This window comes from Diadema setosum, unplaced genomic scaffold (assembly GCF_964275005.1).
Source record: "Diadema setosum unplaced genomic scaffold, eeDiaSeto1 scaffold_55, whole genome shotgun sequence".
Taxonomy (NCBI): domain Eukaryota; kingdom Metazoa; phylum Echinodermata; class Echinoidea; order Diadematoida; family Diadematidae; genus Diadema; species Diadema setosum.
Genome location: NW_027307681.1, coordinates 148,493 through 154,757, shown reverse-complemented (window position 1 = coordinate 154,757; position 6,265 = coordinate 148,493). Strand labels below are relative to the sequence as shown.

Genomic DNA, 6,265 nt, shown 5'->3' with positions numbered 1-6,265 from the left:
TTGGAAACCGGATTTTGTGTTTTTAATAGAGAAATTTGATATACGTCATTTTGCCTGAACGCGAATTGGCTGAAGGCGTCCATCCGAACCGACGTATCGCTATTGACCGATTCTGTGACGCGCTATGTGTATTTTTGGCATGGGCAGCGCCATTACTGCGGTGTCTCAGCCGACCCCCCCCCCCCCCTCCTCTCTCCCCACCCCTCTCACGCGCGCAGAATGAAAAACTGATGCATGGTTGTTTTGGCCAATGGGCATCTCGTACTGAGTGCGCGAATGCTTGCTTAGTGCGCGAACCTTTGTTACAAGTGCGCGATAAACATGTTGCCCGTGGGGTGGGGGAGAGCAGGGGGGGTCGGCTGAGACACCGCAATTTGAGCTCATGGCTGCGCCCAGTGCCATAAAATGTCTGCTGCCCTCAACGAACCCGAATCGGTCAATACGTCGGTTCGGGTGGGCGCGAATCTTCCAGTCGCGTTCAGAGAAGGTGTCGTATCAGCCAGAAGTGGCAGAAGCAGACGATGGAGCGTCAACCGGACCTTCCCCAGAACCGGTGAGTTTTATAATGAGTAGCTATGAAATCATGCAATTTCAAATAAAATGAACAGACCCAAGCAAGCTCTATCCGTAAGATTGTCACTTGTCAAGATAAATACGCAGATTGTCGTGGGTTTTCCAAAATATTTCGTTGTGTTGTTAGGTGTAGTCCTGTGTATAGATAAATATGTGGGTACAAAGGGATCCTCTAGTACCCGTATTAAAGTATAGGGTTTAAATCATAGACCCTAACGTTAGTCTACAAAACAACGTTCACAATGATCTCGTTGAGTTGGCTTTATGTGCTTATGGTTCTTATATGGACCTCATACGTAGTGGGTGTGGGCAATGCCAAACTGTTAACACTTCAGGGTGAGTTGTTTGGGAATTACCACAAAAAGTACGAGATTACTAAGCGAAGTATAAGACTAAGAGTAGACGAGCCTAACAAGTACGTAGTCACCAGCCAACAATTTAGAGAGAGGCGCTAATCGCTGGTTCATCATTGAGTGTAGGGCCCTACAGTTCTGATGCGATGATAGGTTCTACTATGGCCGATTGAGCCCCAAGCTTGCAAACAGTACACACACAAAGAAAAACACCCAAATCTGAGTGTAACTTGATGTATCTCATGTGAATTTGCCAATGTAAGCCAAGGATCTAGTAGTAGGGCCTATAGGGCCTACTGGCTATAGTAAAAATGAATATTTTTACCAACGTCTGTAAATTTATCTGATACTAGGATTCCTAGGACTCTAGGAGTAGGATTAAATTATGCTGGCCCATAAATACATGTGTGCTGTTCAGAGATCTAGCCAACTGCAAATGCTTTGTACGGTACCGGTACCGAGTATGTTTTTATCGCATGCATTGTCACTGTGACTGTGAGTGCCAAGTCTCCGTAATATTAAAATCACTGCAATGAAGGTTTTAGTGTGTTAACAGGCCAGAGGGCAGTACTCGAGTAAGCCCCTCCTGTGGAATAGTAATACGCTGATGTTCCACTACAATTAAAATATAAGTTATGAGGTCTAAATGCAATGTTCCAATTGTCAGATCTATCCTAGCTAGGCTATAGTGCCCACACATTCTAGAGAGTAGTTTTGCAGTACCATAAGCACAGGGAATCTTCGCCCTCTATCCATTTATAAAATGAGTTGAATTGTGCTTTTGCATTTTTATGATCAATGTAAAAATAGACCACTAGATAGGCTTGAGGTAAAGCATTTCTGCTAAAATATAAAATATTGTTTTAATAAACTTGTAGTGAATGTTTTTGTTTTTGTTTGTTACAGGTCTTTGTCCTCAGGGAAACCAACAGATGTTGAAGTCCTTTGGGACAAAGATGGTACATTTGTACAAGAAATACCGTAGCTGTTGATCAGCTGAAATTCAGGAAGGGCATGCTTCCCACGACTTCCCACTTGGAGTTCGTGTGTCAATGCAATGGCACAGGAAACTGTGGAAAGGCACAGTTACTGCTGTGTATGGGGGAGAGAATTCTGAAAGCAGTAGCGATGATGGAAACACAAGCACCGCAGACAGCAGTGACGAAGATGATACTTCTGATTATGACGATGATGATAACATTTACCTGTCGGACTTAGGTAAGATTGTGCGCACACAAATGAATACATACTTGTAGTAAAAGTATGGACAGTATACAGTGTGTGTGTTTATTCAATGCCTCTAATAACTTCATAACTGTGCTGCAATGTTAGAAGTAGCTTATAAGTAGTGCCTTGTACTACCAAGGTATATTAGGTTTTCATGGTGTCAACTCATATACAGCACAACCTGGTATACCATGTTTTCAAAATAAAGACATGAGCGTGTACTTGTGTAGCCTTAATTCATGTTTATTTGTGTTATGCCTACAAAAGAAAAATAATGAACAGATTAGACCTTCTATCAGTATCTTGTCTTTTTCTGTGTCACATCTGCTTGTATTTTGTGTTAGTTACTTTTTCCAATTTCATAATGCTCTTGTTTTGCTGCAAAACTGAAGATCTATATGTGTAGCCAGCAAGACTGAGTTAAAAAAAAAAAATTGACTTGCTGACACCATTCGGGTGCCCTATACGTAACAAAAGAGTTTGTAAGCCTATCAGCAAATGCTATTTTTTTGCCTTACTTCCAATGATGTTTTTGTATTCTTCATAAGCACATGCCATTGACCATGGAAAGAGGATGCATGTACCGCTTGACTGCTTTTGCATTTAATGCAGATCACCAGTCTGTTCGATCTCTGCTGATGGGCAAAAATGAAAACTCTTGTTTGTGGACATTTACATAGGGCTATCTGAAATTTGTGTTATTGAAAGGTTAATCTTAACAAAAAAAAAAGATAAATTCAACTTTAAAAGACATATGATAATAACAGTGAAAAATATATGCACTATGTATATTTTGTTTTCCTCATTTACAGTTGGCATCAAAAAGGACATCAGCTGCATTCCAGAGATACCAATGCTAGTATTAAACAGTGAAGGAGCACCTTTAGATCCATGGACCATCCCAGCAGAATGTCAGCTCTGACCAACTTCTCAATGGTGAGTGCTTGTAAAGCCTTAATCTTGTTCAGAAACCCAACCAGATATGGTTGAATCAATCTTGTTGGAATATCAATTAGTAATCCGGATCAAATTATGCTATTGCTGTCATATAATAGCAAATAAAAAGAACGATATCAACTATACACAAGCATAGAATGTAGCATCCTGGCTACCATGTACCAGTATTTTTTGCAGTTGTCAGGGGTGGGTCAAGGAATTCTCTAAATTTGGAGGGGAGGGGGGGACCAAGTGCACATCCTCCAGTTTTTCTCTGTTTAGTTTTTGTTTTAAAAAAGGGCATCTTAAACTCCATGTGTCCCTGCGCGGATCCACCATGGGTTGTAATCTGGATGACAAAGAATTGATAAAGTCAATCTTTCAATAAATGTGATTAAAAAAAATGTAATATTTATGCACCATGTGTATTTTCTTTTTCTTTTTGTCTTCTTCATTTCCAGTTGCCATCACCAAGGATATGGACTGCATTCACAAGATACCAATACCAGAATTGAACAACGAAGCACCATCAGATCCATCCCAGCAAAATGTGTCTGACCAACTTCTCACTAGTGAGTGTTTGTAAAGCCTTAATCTTGTTGGGAAACCCAACCAGATATTGCTGCACTAATCTTGTTGGAAAATCCATTAGTAATTAAGATTAAATGATGCTATGGCTGTCTTATACACTTTAATAGCAATTAAAAAGGATGACATAAACTACACACAAGCAAAAAATGTATTATCCTGGCTACGATGTATCAGTGCTTTTTACAGTTGTCAGGGGTGGGTCCAGAAATTCTGTGAAGTTGGCGGGGGGGGGGGGGGGGGACCACACGCATGTCCTCCAGTTTTTCTGTTCATTTCTTTTGTTAAAAAAAAAATAAAGGGTATCTTACACCTGATGTGCCCCACATGAATCAACCACTAGTTGCAATCTGGATGACATGTTATCCTTCTTGTCATATTGTAGCAAATGGCTAACACACAACTGGAGAATGTAGCTTGTCTGCCAATTGTACCTGGACCTTCTAAGCAGAGTGATAATCTATTTGCAATTTTCAAATGAGGATACATGTACTGTTTGACTGTTTTTGCATTAATGCAGATCACCAGTCTGTCTGATCTCTGCTGATGGGCAGAAAAAAACCTCTTGTTTATGGACATTTAAATAGGGTTTTCTGAAATTTGTGGTATTAAAAGGTTATTCTAAATAAAAAAATAAAAAAATTCAATCTTTAAAAAAAAATCTGATAGAAACAATAAAATAAACATGGGCTATGCATATTTTGTTCTCCTCATTTACAGTTGGCATCAAAAAAGACATCAACTGCCTTCCTGAGATACCAATGCTAGTATTGAACAATGAAGGAGCACCGTCAGATTCATCCCAGCAGAATGTCAGCTCCATCCAACTTCTCACTGGTGAGTGTTAGTACAGCCTTAACCTTGTAGGGAAACCCAACCAGATATTGCTGAATCAATTCTGTTGGAATATCCATTAGTAATCCGGATTAAATGACGCTATTGTTGCCATATAATAGCAAATAAAAAGAATGACATCAACTATACACAAGCATAGAATGTAGCATCCTGGCTCCCATGTACCAGTATTTTTTGCAGTTTTCAGGGGTGGGTCCAGGAATTCTGCAAATTGGGGGGGGGGGGGGGGGCGGACCACATGCACGTCCTCCAGTCTTTCTCTATTAATTTTTTTTTTTTTTTTAAAAAGGGGGGCATCTTAAACCCTATGTGTCCCCGCGTGGATCCACCGTGGGTTGTAATCTGGATGACATTTTGTCCTTTGAAAGAAATGATAAAGTCAATCTTTCAATAAATATGATTTTTTTTTTAAATGTAATATTTATGCACCATGTGTATTTTCTTTTTTCTTTTTGTTTTCTCCATTTCCAGTTGGCATCACCAAGGACATGGACTGCATTCACGAGATACCAATACCAGAATTGAACAACGAAGCACCATCAGATCCATCCCAGCAAAATGTCAGCTATGACCAACTTCTCACTAGTGAGTATTTGTAAAGCCTTAATCTTGTTGGGAAACCCAACCAGATATTGCTGCATTAATCTTGTTGGAATATCCATTAGTAATTAAGATTAAATGATGCTATTGCTGTCTTATACACTTTAATAGCAATACAAAAGGATGGCATAAACTACACACAAGCAAAGAATGTAGCATCCTGGCTACCATGTACCAGTGTTTGTGTTGTCAGGGGTGGGTCCAGGAATTCTGTGAAAGTTGGGGGGGGGGGGGGGGCACACGCACGTCCTCCAGTTTTTCTGTTTATTTCTTTTGTTAAAAAAAGACAAAAATAAAGGGTATCTTACACCTGATGTGCCCCACATGAATTAACCACTGGTTGCAATCTGGATGACATGTTATCCTTCTTGTCATATTGTAGCAAATGGCTAACACACAACTGGAGAATGTAGCTTGTCTGCAAATTGTACCTGGACCTTCCAAGCAGAGTGATAATCTATGAGCAATTTTCAAATGAGAATGCATGTACCGTTTGACTGCTTTTGCATTGATGCAGATCATCAATCTGTCCGATCTCTGCTGGGCAAAAAAAAAACAACTCTTGTTTGTGGACATTTACAAAGGGCTACCTGAAAATTGTGCTATTAAAAGGTTAATCTTAGTAAAAGAAATTATAAAGTCAATCTTTCAATAAATATAATGGAAACAAATAAGATGTTTGTGCACCATGTGTATTTGTTTTTCTTTTTGTTTCTTCATTTCCAGTTGGCATCACCAAGGTCATGGACTGCATTCAAGAGATATGCTAGCATTGAACAATGAAGCACCGTCAGATCCATCCCGCAGAATGTCATCTCTGACCTGCAACTTCTCACTGGTGAGTGTTTGTAAAGCACTTAATCTAATCGGGAAACCCAACCAGATATTGCTGACTCAATCTTGTTGGAATAACCATTAGTAATCCGGAATAAATGATGCTATTGCTGTCATATGATGACAAATAAAAAGGATGATATCAACTATACACAAGCATAGAATGTAGCATCCTGGCTAATATGTACCATTACTTTTTTTTTTACAGTTGTCAGGGGTGGGTCCAGGAATTCTGTAAAGTGTGTGTGTGTGGGGGGGGGGGGGACCACACGCACGTCCTCCAGTTTATTCTGTTGATC

General features: G+C 39.8%; 1 pseudogene; it reads left to right on the top strand.

The window, feature by feature from the left end:
- The first annotated feature begins 504 nt into the window (after positions 1-504).
- Positions 505-5,902, top strand: LOC140245901 (uncharacterized; annotated as a pseudogene).
- Positions 5,903-6,265: the final 363 nt, after the last annotated feature.